This window comes from Mytilus edulis, chromosome 4, assembly GCF_963676685.1.
Source record: "Mytilus edulis chromosome 4, xbMytEdul2.2, whole genome shotgun sequence".
Lineage (NCBI taxonomy): Eukaryota > Metazoa > Mollusca > Bivalvia > Mytilida > Mytilidae > Mytilus > Mytilus edulis.
Genome location: NC_092347.1, coordinates 77,555,656 through 77,577,759, shown reverse-complemented (window position 1 = coordinate 77,577,759; position 22,104 = coordinate 77,555,656). Strand labels below are relative to the sequence as shown.

The following is a 22,104-nucleotide window of genomic DNA, read 5'->3' as shown; positions in this document are numbered from 1 at the left end:
ACGACAAAGACTGAATTACAGGCTCCTGACTTTCGACAGACACATACATAAATAATGTGGCGGGGTTAGACATGTTAGCGGGATCCCAACCCTTCCCCTAACCTGAGACAGTGGTATAACAGTACAACATAAGAACGAACTATAAAAATCAACTGGAAAGGCTTAACTCATCAAATTGACAAAAATACATTAAGCGCATTAAGCGCATTTGACACTTCTAGTAAAACCCTTGATATTATAGACGTTCCAAAAATTAACTATCATAAGTAAAGCAGACGAGACATTACAGAATTTGCGCTCTGGTATTTTATAGTCTGTAGTATGTAGTTAAATCAATCCACATCTGCGTTGTATATACAGAACTTAAGAAAGTACTGTTGCACAAAATGTTGGTTATCGTTCAATCTCAAATTACTCATGAAAGATGCTGTTTTGCTGTAATTTTTTGTTTGATGGATATCATTTTGGTTTAAACGTTGCATATCCATATTATTGGCGAAATAGTGTCGGTCTGTCTGAATTGCACTTGTGAGATTCTCAGAGCTGAATCTTTCAAACTTATTTAGAGACGTTTTTAGTTGTTGTTTTTATAACTTTCGAGGTAAAGTGTTGAATAAAAAAAATTTGCTTTAATGTTCATCCTTATCAAAATAGTTACAGGCTTCAACCAGTTGCAGGTTTATCAAATGGTAAAAGAAATACTGATTTCTGATTACTATTAAAAAGTCGGGTCACGCATTATCTTTCAAGATCAAAATAATGCGTTGCCTGATCTTTCACGATCAAGTTTGATGGATATTCAACAAATTCAAGGTTTTCATATACAAATTAATGCTTTTAAGAGAAGAACATACCTTAATTGTACTGTACTATCAGATACACCAAAGATTAAATTTCAAATATATCACGATAAACTGAAATATGACCATTATAGGTACAAAAAACGTGTTATTTGTAATTAATTTTATAGACATGCATTGCGCCTTTTGTGTTTTTTCATAAAGTACTGCATATTTTCTCTATCTTATTTCACAGTTATGTTGAGGAAGTTAAACCATTTCGACAGACATATTTTTTTGTTAGTATTTGTTCCGCGTTTTGAAAATTAAGCGATTTTTTTCAAAGATTCTGACCTAGAAATTTCATTAAATGTCTTTCACGATCCGTTACCAGAGCTTTCACGATCGTCTCTCAACCGCCGTTAGATATTCTTTCACGACCATTTCTCTCGATAAACCGAATGATACCCGTGACTTTAGCTAGTTATAATATTTCTATACAAAAGTCAATTAATCTTTATGAAACTAAAGATGCTTGCGTTTATGTGTACTGGAATTACATACTGGATATTTATTGTTTCACTTTGATTAGCTTACCCATTTGTTTTTAAAAAGAATAAAAGTATAAACAATTATCTTACACGTTTGCGGGTTGGCTTGCTATCATCCAAGGTTTTATTCGCCATTTTTGTGAGAAAGGTATAAATGCTCAATCATTAACGCCATTACGAAAGTATTAGCAGACGACAGAGAGATTAAAATCAAATTTACATAGAAGAAAAGCAATTTCCTTTAACTGTGGTATAAAATATTAGAAATACAAAGTAGCCAGTCACCTTTTTAATATTCTATTTATTTTTAGTTATCATGAAAAACATGAAAAACACCTTATTTCCAAGAAATTGTTATGTACGATCGATGTATAAAGTTATTTTAAACAACATTTGCAAAACGGGGAATTTGATGACAATTTCAATGCAGATGTCTCACTCAATTATTTTTGTCAGAACTAAGAGGGAAAATCTGAATCTTGCTTTCAGTGATGGCATTGGATGTACTTATAATGATGAGTAAGCTGTTTATTGATAGGGTACCGGAATTTAAAAAGGGTGTTTTTTAAACGAGATATCACAGCCCTAAAGTTTCATAAATGCATTATTTTACTTAATGATTTCATAATGCACTTTTGTGTCATTGAGAGATATGATCCATGTTATATTTGATCATACACATTTTGATCATAAAATTGATAATGGAAATGAGGAATTTGTAAAAGAGACAACAACCCATGTTTGATAAACAATCTGGTCGTTGCTGCTTTTATTAACGATGCATTCGTGTTTTGACCCCTTGTGGATACTAATGTGGGTAGTAGATTTTATAGGATATTCATGACGTCAAGTCTACTGTTCATGATGTATAGATGTTTTTGTATTTCATTTTTTTCTACAAAACGCGATAGGAAAAGTCCAGTTTAATATAAAACTTCGTTAAACGCTTCACTTCTAACCCACAGTAGTGAACGAAATAACTTATAATATCATGCTCACTTGAATCGACATCATACTACGCACATATAACACACTAGTCAACGCGGGAACGCTGCAAATATACTTCATATGTTGCTAAATTATACACATTTGTTCAGAAATTAGCAACTAGTTAGCTTTACCCTTAGTACAATTATATTGAAAAAATCTTAGCATAAAGTGTACAAAACTAATTTAAACGATTAAGTAAGTTCCTGATAGAGACTCCGATAAATGCAAATTGTTAATGTTCAGTATAGGTGTTTTACCTGAAAAAAAACAACAACAAGGGAATACCAATTGTTCTTGATTGTAAATATTTAGGCCATGGGAAAACTTTAATTACAAATCCGCATGTACGAGGAAATTAATTAGACATTAAAGGAGTAGACAAGATTTCCTGACACGATTTGGAAGATTTATATATAATTATTAATTTTAATTGAGAAAACTTTCCTTTTTATGGTCTGCAGTTTTAATAATCCATTTCAGGTCTTCGTTCCTTGATTCGGTACCGGTATATATTTGAAACAAGTACACGCAAAATTATGCTAGAATCTACTTGTATTTACGCTACACTCAAACTATGAATGAAGTATAAAAGTAAGTCGAGAAACAGCTTACAGAAAATTATCTCATTGAGGTACAAAAAACACTTTTGAAATAAGATATTTCAGATATATCGTTAGTGGTTTTGTTTTGCTTCCACTGCTTTTTTTCTTTTTTGGTAAACTTGAAATTGAATGTAGTTCTTTGCTAGTCTCTGTTATATTCACATGTAGTTGTTGCTTTTATAGAATCGGAAGATTGGTGCATTGTGCAGATACCTCATATTGTTCAGGACAGTAATAATTCTAGATATCTTTTGTGTTGTGTTTATGCATTATCATTGTATTCAGAGATTAAAGAAATTTGTTTAGAGAAATCTATTTCGGAATAGATTGTTTTACTCGGAATCGTTTTCTTCATCCCTCTACTTCTTTTTTATTTTTGTGAACATGAACAGTGTTAAGGATGTCACGTTGTTTATTAATGGTTTTAATTGTTACAAGTAACCAGGTCATATATTGTTGTATGACCTTCGATTACACAATCTCATTTGCTCATAATCAGCTTCAAGAAAGAGTTATCTTCTTTATTGTGTTATCTGATCAACTAAATGGCTTTTGCACAAATAAAATGGTGTAGTTTTTTTTTTTTATGAATTTGTCTAATGAAATTATTCTGAGATCCTGTATTATTTAAAATAAGAAATCTATTTTTGTTTCTCTTTCATACTTTCCAAGTACAAAGATGTGCAGTTCGATTTCTGATTCGCAATATTTACCTGTACTTTTACTAAAATAATTTAAATATAAAAAAACAACAAAAAAACCAGAACAATCAGTGGTGAAATAAAACAACAAATCAAAAAGATTAAGAAAAATGGAGACATTGTAATTTCTATTCCACTTCCCAATATGTTGCCATTTGTCAACTGACCGGTGCTTCTTTGCGATTTTAAATTTATGATGACAGAAGGTATTCAAAAGGGAACAGTTTGTGAACATCTTGATCGACCGATCGAGATCGATAGATAAACAATAAAACGCAAATAACCAAGTATTTATAAAAGATAGCTCAAATACTTGAGAAATAGTTGATGCAAGTTATACTTTATCGTAGTTTTCGCTATCGCTCGGGAAAAATAATCACGAATATAATACTTACTCATTTTAAGGGCATACTATACAGTTACAGGGAAGGTAATGACGTGGTTAACGTAAAATGCTATTTTCGCGACGTCAAACTGTGACATGTCGGGAAAAGACACATGTTCGACTGATTTTTATCATTCAAACTGATTTAACTTTTAAACGAGTTCATGGATCCCTCTTTTTTAAAATGACATTTGATTTGATTACGTACGAAGATTATTTGTACCAATTTTCTTGAAACCATAAATAGTGGAATGTTTTTTAATTTGATAAATGTACAGCGAAAATGACGTTTTTTTCTACATTCACGAACATTTGATAAATGTGAGTTATTTGTAAAAATAAAATATATAAATTTATAGGCCAATTATGTTAAACAGAAATTACAAATAATTTAATAAAAACAGCTTGTGTTTATCTTTTAAAACATAAAAGTTATGTATTTCTGTAAAAGGAAAAATTCATCCACAAATACTTGTTTAGTAACTAAACATCTGAAATTTCGACCTCATTTTACTAAAAAAAAAGTAGCACATGAAGGTATATTTTTTATTACATATTTGATTTAATCAGGTATAAAAAATAGCCTATATGGACATTTTCATCAAAATTTGAATACGGGATCAAAACTGTATCGTATGCCCTTATAACTACAATAACGTATAGCTTGCATCAATTATTTCGATTCTGATTTAGACAATTAAGGTAATTTCTATGTCCGATGTGTATAAGTGTAGATCGTTTGTGTAGGCTCTTACACCAACATCCCTTTTTTGTTTGTAAACAAGCAGTCGACTGGCTGACAATTTACGAAACGTGTTCACTATATAATGATAATTTTTCATATGAGAATACCTCACCCAATTCCTCGTATGTATATCAAAGCTAAGTATTACTTTTGGTTATATTGAATATCATTTCAATTTATGTCGCAATATGCACAATGTAACCATACATACTCAAATAAATTGACAGAAGAGACACGTAAAGCAATACACGAAGTCCTGAATAACAAATTTAGTTTCTATGTATTTTAGCGGTTTTTTCTCTCAAGTCAGTGTTCCTGTTGTTTGTTTGTTTTCCTCTTATAGTTGATGTGTTACCCTCGGTTTTAGTTTGTTACCCAGATTTGTGTTCTCTCAATCTATTTTTGAACTTTGAACCTCGGTTAAATAGTGTTGCCTTTATTAATTCGATACCTTGGCGAGAAATTTTTGTTTAGAGCAATGAACAAAATTTAAGAATTGCGTTGCTGTTTTGAAGGTACTATAAACAACACATGAATCAATCTGACAAGACATTATAACATGCTAAGATAATACTATGATTTAACATAATACAAACAACACTGAGAGCATTACATTTAATACGATCACATGCAAAGTTTATCCATAGTTCTATTCATTTGGAAAATAGAAGTTAAGTTTTCAAGGACTCACATGGAAAGTAACCCCTTGCTATAAAACATCCTTATGTATTACATGGTTATCAAATATAAACAAATTATCATTTCTTATCAGAATTTAAACATTTAGTTGTTTACCATCGCTCCGTTACTTATAAGACATTACGTAATCTATAATAAAGATGTACGGCATATTTCCCACTAAATATATTTAACTATACACCATTTTTCAATATTTCTTCCAATCTCTATTAGTGACCTTGATGGTCGAATTATTTGTGAGTTGGTATCTCGTGTGACTTGTGCGTTTGACTCCGATCGTTATTGACTAGGAATGCCAGTTTCAAGAAGATTTCGATGGTACAAGAGGAAGATTAAGCTAGCTATAATGCAAACCATGTTTTACCCTCTCTTTTATCTGAAAATGTCTGCTCCAGATCGGAAATATATATGATTGTTGTTCTTCACTCTTACCGAGGATTGATAATGGTTTATATGGATTTACCCTGTTTTAATTTACCTTGGTGTTCGATATTTTTGTTTTACTTATTTTCATGTTCTTAGCTCCGGGGTCTTTAAAAAATCGAAATGCCGAATCATACACGGCTTTCAGAAAGTATAAACATAATACCAAGTTATTAAAAGCAAGTTGATATTGCAGAAAAAAGAGGGACGAAAGATACCAGAGGGACAGTCAAACTCATAAATCGAAAATAAACTGACAACGCCAAGGCTAAAAATGAAAAGGACAAACAGACAAACAATAGTACACATGACACAACATAGCATAGAAAACTAAAGAATAAACAACACGAACCCCACCCAAAACTAGGGGTGATCTCAGGTGCTCCGGAAGGGTAAGCAGATTCTGCTCCACATGTGGCATCCGTCGTGTTGTTTATGAGATAACAATTCCGGTAAATAGTCTAATTCGGTAGGTCACATTCATGAATAGGTGCACTCCTTTATCCGTGTAAAAAGTAAAATCACAACATGGAAAATTCAAAATGGAAAGTCCCTAACCAAATGGCAAAATCAAAAGCTCAAACACATCAAACGAATGGATAAACACTTTCCTATTCCTGACTTGGTACAAGCATTTTCTTATGTAAATATTATGGGTTGAACCTGATAAATTTATCAAACATTACAAATACATAGTGACTAGTCAAACACTTTTTAAAACATGTTTACAGTGATTTTGGGAAACATGAAACGATTTATAAAGTAGTTTTTGGAGAACTTTCGTAAACTGAGAAATTTTATATCAATCCCTGTACAGAATTCATGCTTATAAAATTTATTGTCAGATTTATGACAGCTAGACAATCTGAATTTTGCCTTTTCTGATAGAAATTTAAAATGTCTTTGCTGACCAGATATAACAGCACTTAAATTTCATGAATGCAGATGCAAGTTTTCTAATATTGCTTTACGGATTTCATTATGTACTTTGGTTATGAATATTTTTGGTTCTCTTAATTAAGAGAGCTTCGTGTAAACAAATAGAAATATTATAACGTGTATTTAAAATAAACTTTGTCATTATCGCTTTCATTGATCGTGCGATTTCTTCTTTTTATGATAACTATTTATATATTAATTATTCGTAAACAAAGCATATTTTTTGGAATTCAAATGTGCTTGTTTTTCGCTATCAAAATTTTACTAAAAGGTATTACAAAAACACAATGGGCCTGTAATGTGAAGTTGAACGGCATACTTTCATTATGCTCGTATAACATGTTAGTGAACAACGCGAGCGTGCGGCACATATATATTCCACGTGAGTGTTTTGCTAAATGCGCATTTATTTTAAGAATTTTTAGAAATTAATTCGCATTCCCCATGTATAGTAAAATTTCAATCAAAAAGTCTATGCATAACGTGCACAAACTCTATGCATAGTGTGTACAAAGTCTATGCATAACGTGTACAAAGTCTATGCATAGTATGTACAAAGTCTATGCATAGTGTGTACAAAGTCTATGCATAGTATGTACAAAGTCTATGCATAACGTGTACAAAGTCTATGCATAACGTGTACAAAGTTTATTTTAAGCGACAAGTAAGTTCTTTATAATGACTCTGAGAAATGCAAATGTTTAATATTCCTAATAGGTGTTTTACCGTAAGTAAATAACAAATGGGAAACACGTTGTACTAAATTGTAAATATTAGGCCATGGGAAAGCTGAAATTACAAATCCGTATATATGCAGAAATTGATCAGATGTGAAAGGAATAGACACATGTTCAGTGATACGAAGATACTTATCTATTAATTAACTTTAATTTCAGAAGAATATTCCGTGCCAATTAATCCTCGCTAAAAAGTATAAGTACTCAAAAATTTTGATTCCATTCAGTAAATTAATTGATAACCTTTATATACGTGTCGCTTATAACACGGTCATATACCAAATGGTCAATATTAATCATCAATGTATTTGCTCCATTGAATGTTTGCAAAATTCAACGGAGGCAATTTCTTGGCATATTTTTATGTTCGGCATTATTAAAAAAATATTTGTTGTAACTTGATTCGGCACCGGATTATCATTAAAGTTTATAAACAAGTACACACAAATTTTCTCATTGAGGACACAAACCCGTTTTGAGAAATTCGTTAGCAGCTGTGTTTTGCTTTGTAATTTTACTACTTTTTTCACAATTTGGTAAATTTGATGTTTAATACATGTCTTTTATAGTATATATTGTTTAATTTACATGCGTTAATTGCTGATGGAGATAATGTCTTAAATCGGTACTGCGCAATTAGGTATACAATTGGTGATAAATAAATTTAATTCCTTCTTACAGATTGATCAATGCACTAGTACCACAAAAAACTAAAACCTGTGATCGATCGCGCGAGAATCGCACGGAAAGTCAATTTGCTTATTTTGCTCGATACAGTTTTTCTTGCCTTTTTGCCCTGTTTAAGAATATGTTTTATACATAAGGAACTTATAAACAAAATAGATAAGATTGAGGAAATCTTTTCCGATTGGCTCTTTATTTTGAATGTCCATTATAGTATATTAAAGAATACTTTTATGTACATGTATCTATAGGTGACAATTTACAAAACATGTTCCCTGTATTATGATAGATTTTTAACATGATTTGACGACTTCATTCAATTTTAGCTAAGAATGATATTTGGGTATATAAATAACAATTTTAATTTATGTTAAAATATTCAAGTGTAATCACACCCAGTCAAACACATTAACAATAAATAAGTTAATATCTGTTTTGTCATATAAACATAAAATATGTACATCCCATATCATTTTTTTTTCTTTTCAAAATTCAGCGATATATATTTTTTAAATAATTTATAACAAATATGTTAAATAAAGGCAACAGTAGTATACCGCTGTTCAAAACTCATAAATCCATGGACAAAAACAAAATCGAGGTAACAAACTAAAACCGAGGGAAATGCATTAAATATAAGAGGAGAACAACGACATAACACTAAAATGTAACACACATAGACAAAATCCCACGAGAATAACAAATATAACATATATATATATAACATCAAAACCAAATACATGAATTTGGGATAGACAAGTACCGTGACACGTCTTATCGCAATGTGAATTTACACTCAAAAATAAGAGAAAACAAACAACACAACGTTATAATGTTATACACACAGAAACGAACTATAATATAACAATGGCCATATTCCTGACTTGGTACAGGGCATTTTTAAAGGAAAAAATTGTGGGTTGAACCTGGTTTTGTGGCATGCCAAACCTCGCACTTTTATGGCCATGTGAAATATAACATCAAAATGACAACAAAGGACTACAATATAAATAAATTGGAGAACACAATTGACAAAGAATCACACGAACAACAGCCAACAAAAGGCAACAAGTTCAAAATTTTAATACGCCAGAAGTGTATTTTGTCCACACAAGACATACGTGTGACGCCCAGAAACAAAAGTTTGAAAGCCGAAACGAGTACAAAGTTGAACAGCATCGAGGACCAAAAGATCAAAAAGGTTGTGCCAAAAACGGCAAGGGTTTTCTGTTAGTTACCAGAAAATCCCTATAATTTAGAATAATTTATACTTTTGCAAACAGTAAATTTTATAAAATGAATATTCAAAAGATGTACATGATAAAACTGAAGTATTAACTAATTACAGGAAACAACTGAAATACATTTACATAACCAGACATTTGAAACACAAAAAAACCACATCCGAATACGTTTAAACCTCTACGCCAAGTGACGTCCTACTTGAAACTGAAAAATGAATTCGTAAAACATCTACCATGTGGTAAAAATGTCCTTAGCTAGTTTGGTCAACGAAACATCGTATGGATCCACCAAATCGTGATGGTGTCCATAAAATTTATGGAGTGTCAATTTTAATCTGTCCTCCTCATAACTTTGTTGGAGCAGTTTCTGCGTAAGGGGCACACGCCTGTATATGAAGTCCGTATAGTGTGAACAAGCACGAGAATAACGTATCAATTGTGATATGTAAACACCATACGAAGGGGCAGAGGGTATGTTACTGCTGAGAAATGGGAAATTGATAATTGGGAAGTTGAAATCGTCCCGTTTATCATAGATTTTCGTGTGAAGTCGTCCATCTACGTCAATATTGAGGAAAAGATCAAGGTATGAAGCAGTCCTTCTAGTATCAGTGGTATCCTTAATTTTAAGTTCACTTGGATATATGAGATGTAAGTATTGGCTGAAATATGGGTTATTCAATGATGGAACATCATCAATATATCGGAAAGTAAAATTAAAGAATTTCGCAAGGTGCTTTTTCTTTTTGTCTTTTAGAAGGTTCTGAATGAATTTTGCTTCATACGAGTACAAAAACAAATCAGCCAGCAGGGGTGCACAATTAGTACCCATTGGAATACCGACTGTCTGTTGAAATATAAATCCTCCAAACTCAACAAATATATTGTCGATCAAAAAGTCCAGCATTTTGATAATATCATCTTCTGTATATTTTCTGGGAGATTCAGTGTGATTTTTCACAAAATATGAATTATTGTAACCCAAAACAAGAAATTTGTATCTACGATTTCCATTTTTATAGAAAAAGCTCTGTTTAATGAGATGGTGTAGTCGATCTTTCAACTGAGCATGGGGAATAGTATTATATAGCGTAGAAAAATCAACAGTTTTTATGTTGCTGCAAAATTGCAAAGATTGTGATTGAAGGTTAAGCAGTAGATCTTTCGAATTTTTTGAGAATCCACATCTGGTTAACACCACTGGTAGAATATATCTCCTCACAATATTTTTGAAGCCCATCTTTAACCGTCGAAAGAATAGTAGTCAGTACTTTAGAAAGATGTTTGGTCGAACATTTTGAAGACCCAGCTATGTATCGTTCTTTATATGGAGTTTTGTGTAATTTAGGTATCCAGTATAATGAAGGCAAGTTTTCTTCGTTTTCTTATGAAAAATATATGTTTAAAAAAAAACAACGAAAAAAAGACCCAAAATTGACAAAATTGACTGCTTGCATGAACAATTTGTTGCCAAAAAGCAACATAGTTTTATAAAACTATTCTAATATTAACACGGACCTACTATATTTAAAAAAAGTAAAAATTCAGATTAGTCCACTTAATCTTTAGTTAAAGTATGAAAAAGCTTTAAATTGTTAAACTGTGAATTTTCTCTTTTTAATAGCACACAAATTGGTAAACATTGATGAAAAGTGGGAAATCCATTAAATGGAATACTTTTAAATGGCCGTGACGAAAAAAGATGTGTACCACAGTATGATTTTTTTCTCGTCAATTAATTCCAACAGATATATTACACCAACAGTCCATTTAAGGAAAAAGTTTAATTTAGAAATTTCTGGGTCCCCAGATGTGTACATTATTAGAATGAAATTCAAAACAGTGTAGCTGTGGCCATTGATTGACACATTAAAATCATCCATTGACTGGGACAATTTAGGTGAACGTTTTGTATGTAACGACCAATGCTCACTATGTACTTTTTAAAGACACTTAAACTATGGGGTATCCAAAGGTTCTCAACACCTAAATAAAGTAATTCGAAAAATTAATCAGAAATAACACGATATTTTGATTTATATCATTTATATAAATCAAAACACAAAGGTTATTACTGATTAATTTTTCGAATTATTTTATAATTAAAGGCGTTAAGAAACCTTTGGTGACCCCACAGTTTAAATGTCTATCGTATGTACGTCGTGAACAGTGGTCGTTACAGACAAACGTTCACGTAAATTGTCCCAGTCAATGGATGATTTTAATGTGTCAATCAATGGCCACAGCTACACTGTTTTGAATTTCATTCTAAGAACAAAGCGTTTTTATCCACCAGCAAGTGGTACATGTTACATATTCTATCCTTTATTTGCATTTTCCACAGCAATACACGAGTTTTTAATAATACCTTTTTTCGATGACAGGACAAAAATAGTCTATAAAAAGCAATTAAACAGACTTCGAGAATTTAAATGCACTGCAATTTCGAAAGAGTTTATCTACAGAGATCTCCGTAAACACGTAGATTTTGAGTTGGATTCCAACGATTGGCAGATGCGTTTGACTCCGATCACAATTGACTAAAATTGCCAGTTGCCATGCAATAGTTTGGTGTTTCTGGTCGGCTTCCTCGGCTTCCTGGGATTCCTCGTCTATAAAAGACTGGCTGATATAATAACAAAAAGAGTGAGTGCTGAAAGTGGCATTAAAACATATTTTGAACAAAATACACAAAGAATGAAAGAAAAAGACATTTGTATTCAAAACTAAAATAATTTCTTATGGACAAATAAATACTCATTTTGTAACTGGTTTAACCAGCTAATGATACATACAGCAAAACAAACTAACGTCATTAAAATTCAAAATCATTGCAGACTTGTATAAAAGCTTTGCAACATTTTTTGTATAGCAGCCATTATAAAAATACTCCGTTCGTAATTTCTTGAGTGTTGAAGAATCCCATTGATGTATCCATCTCTTGCATTTTTATGATGAAATATGTCTTCATTTGTAATTGTTCCATTCCTATGCAATACACATAATATATTATAAAGTTTGTATCGAATTCGGTGTAGAATATCCGAAAACGCAGCTTCCTCTTCAAGCCGAATTTCATTTTCGATAAACAAAATAGCTAGTATGGTTTTATTCGCATAATTACTGAGTATCACGTCCTGAAAAGAAAGAAATTTTTTTATATAAAATTGAATATAAAATTGACAACAGCTGACTTCCCTTAGGTTACCTTAGCCGTATTTTGCACAATGTTTTGGAATTTTAGGTCCTCAACTTTATACTTGTTTGACTTTTTAACTATTTTGATCTGAGCGTCACTGACGAGTCTTATGCAGACGAAACGCGCGCCTGGCGTATATCAAATTATAAGCCTGGTATATTTGATAACTATATCTTCCCACAGGACTTCAGGTGTTAGGTAAAGACGTACATGGGCACTGATTAAATGTTTTTTTTTATAAAAACACACACTTCCAGTTCATCTGTAATAGTTAATCAAAGTTTTCCATTCAATTACAATAACAACTTATTTTCAGTAATTTTGGGAGAATTCGCATTAATTATGCCAAACAGCAATACTTAAACGCTCGCAGTAAAAAGGTAGAAAAAATAATTTGAACTCATGGATGAACTACCAATTCCCCTGTATTTCTATAACTCGTATGGTAAAAATAAGTTATCGAATTAGGATAATGATTTAGGTACAAGAACATTTTGTTCACATTAAGCTTGTCACCCTAAAATAAAATAGTTGGATAATCGAATCTGAATTTGTAGAACGTTAAAAAAAAAACATTCAGTCAAACATGGTATAGGCCATCTACCAATTTATTATTAATAACCCGTATTATTTCTAATGATTTATGAAAATTATAGGTCTAACATAGGCAATGTAAGTGAAAACTCATTGAACAACTTGAAATCTTAATGTTGGTTAGCTGCTATTTAAGGCTACAATAATCAATTATAGTATTTGTCATTTTTTTTCATAAATTATTCAAAGTGTACACTTTTTGAAAATGACCAGACATAGCTGTGTAATTATATTAACGGTACAACCAGTGGATGATTCCTCTCATTAGCACGGAATTTAATATTGGACAGAAATTCATGCAGGTGACCATTATTTCTATACACAAGCCAACAAATCTTTGTTTGTGCACAACTAATCATTTGCGTTAACCTATTCTAAAAAGTAAGTACTTGTTTAAAACATTGATGATTTATGGTTGTAACATTTTAAAAGTAGGTTAAGGTTACATGTTTAGTATGTGACAACATTTTCATAAAACTACCTTCCGTGTCATCAACAATTAATCAGATAAACATTCACTCCATCATAAAATCATGTAGTCAACTCATTTGTCAACAAATTGCTAGCATAAATAATGAAGAGATGCTTTATGTCAGTGGCGGATCCAGCCATTTTAAAGGGGGGGTCCCAACACAGAGTAAAGGGGGTTCCAACTATATGCTCCCATTCAAATGCATTGATCGGCCAAAAAAAGGCGGGTTCCAACTCCTGGAACCCCTCCCCCCTTGGATCCGCCACTTGAAGAGCAGGAATCGAAGCCATTTAAATTTAACTGACTTTTATTGTTTTTTACTAGCAGAGACATACTGAGCAACAACAGGTGACTATGAATATTAAACGTTAAGTCAGTGTAAATATTTGTGGATTATATTAGCAATATTATAATAACTACAGAAGGACCTGTGAAAAAAGATTGATGACTTAAGAAACAGAAGGCAATGTAAAAGGGTAAAAGAGTTATACTTGACAAGAAAACAAGGGAAATATAAACAAAATTAAATTTATGAGACCGTGAACAAATGAAAATAAATATGTCATGAACAATAAAATATAGTCCATGATGGTATAATCTAATACCACAAGGTTAAAGACAAAAAGAATAAAAATTAACATTGAACAATCCATCTTGGAACGTGCAAATAGCAAATAACACCGAGTCTAAATGTTAGACGTCGGATTGGTTAGTTGCTGTTTCTTTATCATAAGGAATAAGATGATGTGGTATGACGGTCAATGAGAAAACTATCCATTTCAATATAAAGGACAGCGATGTAAACAACTAGTATATGTCACTATACGGTATTAGATAGTTGAATAGGAAAGTACGTACCATATAGTAAGCTGAAATAGAAAGCCCCTGAATGAAAACTTTGAAACAATTCAAAAGGAAAATCCAACGCCCTGGTTTATGCTAGAAGCAATAAACGAAAAAAAAATATGGCAAATAAAAGCAACAGTAGTAAACCGCTATCCGAAAGTCAAAAATCGATTGAGACAAAAAAAAATCCGGGTTATAAACTAAAACCGACGGAAACAAATCAACTATAAAAGGAAAACAACAAAGCAACAGAAACATTGAAGTGAATAAAAACAAACGAAAATGCAACACACACAGACACGAACTATAAGATAACAACTGCCATTATCCTGACTTGCCACAGGACAGTTTAAGAAAAATGGTGGGTTGAACCTGGTTTGTGGCTAGCCAAACCTCGCATTTCTATGGCAAACACCAGAAAACAAATAGAAGACAGCATTATAGACAAAACTTCTCACTAAAAAACACAGAACAGCAGCTGTTATCATTTATTTACCTAGTTTCAATATAATTCCTGATGACTTAGAACTCATAACCTCAGTATTGACAGGCTACTGATACATTAGATGGACTTCTTAGATTACTCGGCAACCGAAATAATATTTTAATGTCGTAATGTCCTTATGTTGTAACCACAATACCCTTTCCTTTTCATGTGGCCTACCGAATAAGGCTATTTACCGGATTTGTAATAGCATAAGCAACACGACGGGTGTTACATGTGGAGCAAGATCTGCTTACCCTTCCGGAGCACCTGAGATCACCCCCAGTTTTTGGTGGGGTTCGTGTTGCTAAGTCTTTAGTTTTCTATGTTGTGTCATCTGTACTATTATTTGTGTGTTTGTCTTTTTATTTTTAGCCGTGGCGTTGTCAGTTTATTTTCTATCTATGCGTTTGACTTTTCCTCTGGTATTTTTCGTCCCTCTTTTAAGGAGAAAACTTCTTTAAAAAAATAGAAGTGTGATATAAAGCATTTAAAGTATTATTTTGTCGGCAGAAATCAAACTGATTACTACAACATTGATCAGATACACATGTCCTGGTTCTCAGCGACAAATATACACATCCCATTCTTTGCCTCTAACACGAATAAAATAAATAAAAACCTACATGAATTACCTCTCTTTTCCCTGTAAAACCTAAGCAATTGATTGAACCAATAAACTGGTAAAAAGGGAATATAGTTGCGTCACAGCAAGATTATCACTTACGATGAAATATAAGTAGACTAATGGAATTATAGTTTCAGGAATATACTACACTGGGTCGATGCCACTGCTGGTGGACGTTTCGTCCCCGAGGGTATCACCAGCCCAGTAGTCATCACTCCGGTGTTGACATGAATATCAATAATGTGGTCATTTTTTGTAAATTTGAAGTTTACCAAATTTTGAATTTTTCGAAAAACTAAGGATTTTCTTATCCCAGGCATAGATTACCTTAGCCGTATTTGGCACAACTTTTTGGAATTTTGGATCCTCAATGCTCTTCAACTTTGTACTTGTTTGGCTTTATAAATATTTTGATATGAGCGTCACTGATGAGTCTTATATAGACGAAACGCGCGTCTGGCGTACTAAATTATAATCCTGGTAAGCCCTTCTCATTTCAAATTGTTATATTCTACTCTCTTTGTATTAAATATATATATTAAAAGATCTAAATAGAGTATCTTTACATCTGTCGATAAAACGTCATATGGTATAAAAAGAGATATGTGATATCCAGGGGCAAATCTAAATTTATTCGAAAGTCCAATGATAAAAAGACGGAAATGCATTCTACACAAATATTCCTTAACGATCACCCATGATTTCATGATGGCGTCCATAAAACTTTTGACTGGATCACTTCAACTATTCCACTGGTAACCCTTGCTGCGATAGCTCCCTTGTAAGTATGGTAACCCTCAACCAAATAATGGTTGTTTGATTATTCCAGCAGGAGCTTTTGTCCGGTTGTAGACATAAATGGAAATTTCACAATGGGAACATTAAAGTTCAGTCTTTACATTTTGTATATCTCTGATTTTTTTTAAATTTCAAATTCATTTGAATATATACAGTCAACATACTTACAATCTTTGAAACATGTTTTGAAATGACAACATTTTTATATTTCTTGAGAAGCTTGAATCTGTTTCGATATGGATAAAACAGATGTTTTCATTATTAAAACCGACACAAAAGCCTTCGTTTGGTTTAATTTTTTTGAATTATGTCATTCAAATGACGCCTGTTATATGGATATCTTTTGGTTTACATTTCTCAAATAATATCAGCATTTCCAGAAATGTTATACAGTTTCTGAACCCTTCTTTATTTTTTTTTTATCTCAAATAATACAATGTTATACATTTTTGTAACTTCCTTAAAACTTTATGAATACTTACGGTTGTATTATTTTGTGATTTTGTCGAGTCGAACAATGTCAAGTTAAAGCGAATAATTGCCTGATAAACTCTGCAACTATAAATACGCGGAAAAAAGGAATTGTATTTTTGATATAATGCTGTGAAGAACAGATTCTATACTCAAAAGCTCTTGAATTCTATAGGAGGGGCAAAAGATACCAAAGGGACAGTCAAATTCATAGATCGAAAATAAACTGACAACGCCATGGCTAAAAAAGAAAAAAAGACAAACAGACAAATAATAGTACACAGGACACAACAGAAAAAACTAAAGACTAAGCAACAAGAACCGCACCAAAACGTGGGGTGATCCCAGATGCTCCGGAAGGATAGGCAGATCCTGCTCTACATGTGGCAACCGTCGTGTTGCTTATGTTATTACAAACCTGTGTAAAAGGTCACATTAGTGAAAAGGAAAGGGGATTGTAATTACGACATAAGGAACATATTCGATATCATCTGTGAAACGGTTATTCCATAACGGCCAACCAACTCGGGAAGGCGTCCGTAAATTTTACGAAGGGATGATTTCAACTTCACCGCTTGGAACTTCCTTGTTAGCAGCAACTCTCTATCAAGAAAATCATGATAGGAAATACAAGCCTGTGAATATCGTATCAATTGAGAGGTATATACTCCGTATGCAGGTTCTGCTGGAATGTTGCTGCATAGAAATTGAAAGTTTACAATTGGGACGCTGAAATCATCTCTTTTGTCGTAAAGTTTTGTTTTCAACTTACCCTAATTGTCAATTTCTAGATGTAAGTTAAGATATGAGGCAGACTTAACTGTATCTGTAGTATCCTATATATCTAGCTCGATGGGATAGATTTGTTCAACATAGTCACTAAAATTATTTAGTGAGAGAACATCATCTACTAGTATATAGCGGAAAGTAAAATTTAAAGATATTTCTAATTTCTTATCTTTCGTCTTAAGAAGTTCCTGTATGAAGTCAGCCTCGTTATCATAAAGAAACAAGTCGGCAAGAAGAGGGGCACAATTGGTTCTCATTGAAATTCCGATAGTCTGATGAAAAACACGTTCTCCAAACGTAAACAATATGTTGTCAATCAAGAAATCAAGCATCTTAATAATGTCAGTTTCAGATAATTTTTTGTTCGAATCAAAGTGATTCTTTACAAAGTAGGATTTATTCCTCTCTGAGACAAGATACTTGTATCTACATTTGCTATTCTTTTTTTTGAAACAAAGCAATACCAACTCTTTCAATTTGTCTTTTAGTTTGGAATGGGGAATACTTGTGTAAAGTGTAGATAGGAAAGTCAAATGTTTTAATACCATTGCAAGATGGAAGGTTCTTATTTTATATGTACTCTAAAAGATCTTTCGAATTTTTTAGTATCTAGATATGATTACACCACCTCTAGAATCGGCAGTTTCAGTTTCACAATAACCTTGAAGCCCGGCTTTGATTGCTGATAAAATAGATGTTAATAATTTAGAAAGAGGTTTCTTGGAGCACTTGGAAGACCCAACAATGACCTTGAAGCCCGGCTTTGATTGCTGATAAAATAGATGTTAATAATTTAGAAAGAGGTTGCTTGGAGCACTTGGAAGACCCAGCAATATACCGTTGTTTGTAAAGACATTTATGTAGTTTAGATATTCATTACAGTGTTGGAAGATCCAGTTCTTTGTCTTTGGTTGAAATTCTAAAGGAACATAGAACAGACCTATGATTATCCAGGATTTCCTCTTTGGTAAGTGTCGTGAGGGTATGTATCAGAAATATAGATTTTGAAAAGACACACACAAAGGCAAAACATATCTAAACAATTTATGACTAAATAAATAAAACTGCACATGCTGACAGTCTTGACTTAAAGACTTACCTGTCGTGATCGCACTAATTTAGCTCGATAGAATGTTCTATTAAAGCGCAAATTCGATCAAGCGTCTCTACTTGTCATCAAAATAAACATGTCTGCCACTCGTTCGGCTTCATACACTTCCATTCTAAGAATGTCATTTCTCTCTTGTCGTGACAGTGATATCTCTTCCTCAGATTGGTCATCTATATCATATTCTATTGCTTCTTCGCTGTAGCAGGGATGTCTCAGGCGATCACTCAATTCTGGTCGGCTTGGAATAGGAACACTTTCTGTGCAATGATGGAAGACAACAGCATATAACACCACGCTGATAGTTTCTGTGTCTAAAGGAATTAAGATAAATTAATTATTAATACATACATGTACGGTTTCCAATATCAACTTTACTACAGACCTTTATATAATTGGTATAAGTGATAAACAAATGTTTTCCATGGGTCGAATTTAATTAGAAAAAAGTTTGAGTCTTACTAATATGTTGATTTATGTGATATCACTTTTACATGATTATCTAGGCAGTAAAAAATTATACTGCGCTACAAGGGGATGTCAACAAGGTTTGGATTAAAATTTTGAGAATCTTCATATTTGGACAAATGTTCTCATCTTTTAACAAAATTAAGTAATGCACATGAAAGATGATTCAAGAATTTAAACATGTTGAATTTTGGTAACATTGAAGTCCAAAATATTCTTCTGGTCTATTATGCAGATAACAATTCAATTACTATCGAAATTTCTGTCATGAAAGACATTTACGGACTAATGATAAGGTCGTTTTTTTTTAAACGTGATGCTATAGTAATGAGCTCAATATAAAACTATAAAGCTGTTATACACTTAACGGCAGTGCAAATCGTTTTGAATAACCCTGGTAGGGAAGATATTGAGGTGGAATGGTCATATATAATAGTTAAAGAATAATATTATACCAATATAAAATTGTTGTTTAAAATCATCCTTTTGGTATAATTATAATAATAAGAAAAAACCTAGAATCTTGTCATGATTGTAAATTATGTTTTAAATACGCTTACTATCTGCGTTAAGAATGTTTTAAATTTTAAAATAAATTAGATTTGTTTGTTTTAGATTGTATTAGTTTTTTGCATTCTGATTAAAAATAATCACGCATCGCTTCCGTTTTCCGGTAAAACAGCAGTATATTTTCCTCTAAAGGCGAAAATACTTGCATTTTCTACAAATACTACATTTATTCTAAAAACCTGGACATATAGTTATGTGTGGTATAAGTACTTATTTATTATGTTTTATATTGAAGTCGGTGGCATTCCAATATCTAAACGGAGCTTAATTAAAAAATAAAGAAAGGAAATGGGGAACTTGTCAAAGACACAACAACACGACCAAACAGCAGAAAACAGCCGAAGGCCACCAATGGGTCTTCATCACAGCGGGAAAATCACGCACCAGGAGGCGTGCTTCAGCTGGTCCCTTAAATGTGTACTAGTTATAAAGGACGTCATACTAAACATTGAAATATATAAATAACTAAAATTAAAGATCAAACAAGACTTACAAAAACCAGAGGCTCCTGACGTGGGACAGGCACAAACGTGCGGGTGGGGTTAAACATGTTTTGTGAGATCTCAACTCTCTCCTATACCTCTAGCCAATATAGAAAAACAAACACGCAGCAGTATGCATTGGCAGCGACATTTTACATCAAACTGATTTAAATTTTGAAGATTTGACCAATAGTTCCAAAGGAAGTATTTCAATGTGTTTCAAAATTTATATTTGAAATATACACACATTTATTGAACAGCTACTCTCATAAATAAATAAAACCAAGATATATTATACCCTTGCATCCAATCACAGCGCTCAAAAGTTAACTTGCCTTAGATACACGAAAGGCCAACCTAAAGACAGACACATTTATTTGTTTCTATTTGTGGGAGAATCTGATTAAAACCGATCTCGCATCGCTCCAGTTGTAAGATATGTCACGAACTTCACACCCCAGTAACATATTAGAAGAAATGGTGCGATGAGAGATCGGCTTTTAATTAGTTTGCTGTATATGTCGTCTAAATGACGCATTTTGCCTTATAGTAACAACGATGTGAACAGATATAGTTTATCTGATTTTCACGTCTCTGTGAATTAAATACGAATTGTGGATTATTTGTGTTTTTTTATAGATATATGTGTGGAACTTTAAACAAAGTAATATCGAAGTTTTTGTAAACAACTACTTACAATAATTATTCATGATGGCATAGGTTTGCATGTTAACAAGAAATACGATTTCAAGCATATTTATGGTCGAGAACTGGAAATTTTGCTATAAGAAACCACAGATCAACGTTCATTCGGGACTTTAGCAAGCTTATATTCTAAATGAAGTAATTCTAATTTCAATTTCTATTGTGATCTATATTTGCATTGTTGTCAATTATATAACATACATAAATTGTAAGGTATACAAAATGAGGCCCTATAGGTGCATTATTCTTACAAAGTTATTTTAAACATTGTATCATCGATCAGCAACGCTGCTAGTCGAAAGTTTCTCTTATACTAGAAATGCTCTGAACATTAAACTGATTTGCATTTCTTTATATTACATTGTTATTTATTGCATTATTGAAAATTGCCTGCAAATGTGAAAGTTAGTTGTGCCAAATTCAGGAGACGTTTTTTGAAAATGTGTGACTAGTGTATTTTTCAAATTGGAAAATATTTTAAACTGAAAGAAGCAAACCTGAATATTTATGGTGTTACAAAAGAACTTTGTTCGCTTTACAGGATGGAATTGATCAATTTTCAGTAAGCACTAGGAATATAAATGACTTGAAGCATGAATTCAAGTTTCTACTTTGAAATGAATTTTAGTGTATCATAAATTAGTGATGCTTCAAGTTCGGCGTTCAAAAGTAAAAAGCTTTTATAAAGTATGCTGACGATTGTGAAGGGGTTCCTAAATTTTGAGTTGATTAAACCAGATACCATGATACCTATACGTTTTTTTATACAGCTCAAAAACTAAATGAAAAATTTACTTAGACGGAAAAGCATAAACAAATTCTACTGACTTGCACAAAAATGTGTTGGTTTTTTTTTTGAACGGAGTGTTAAAAATCTATGGAAATAATATATATTTTACCTTATCGAATTTTTTTATCAAATATGATGACATGCAATATGGTAATTAGGCACTTATTTATTTATTTTCAAGTGGTTTTGCATTGATGTTAACATAGTTGATTGTCAAACTA

At 32.2% G+C, this 22,104-nt stretch overlaps 1 long non-coding RNA gene across 1 annotated transcript; it reads right to left on the bottom strand.

Moving 5' to 3' along the window:
• Positions 1-12,182: 12,182 nt before the first annotated feature.
• On the bottom strand, positions 12,183-17,122 carry LOC139518534 (uncharacterized). The gene is made up of 2 exons (XR_011663397.1): positions 16,983-17,122; positions 12,183-12,616 (listed from the first exon to the last, which is right to left on the bottom strand). It is a non-coding gene; the product is annotated as an uncharacterized lncRNA (long non-coding RNA).
• Positions 17,123-22,104: the final 4,982 nt, after the last annotated feature.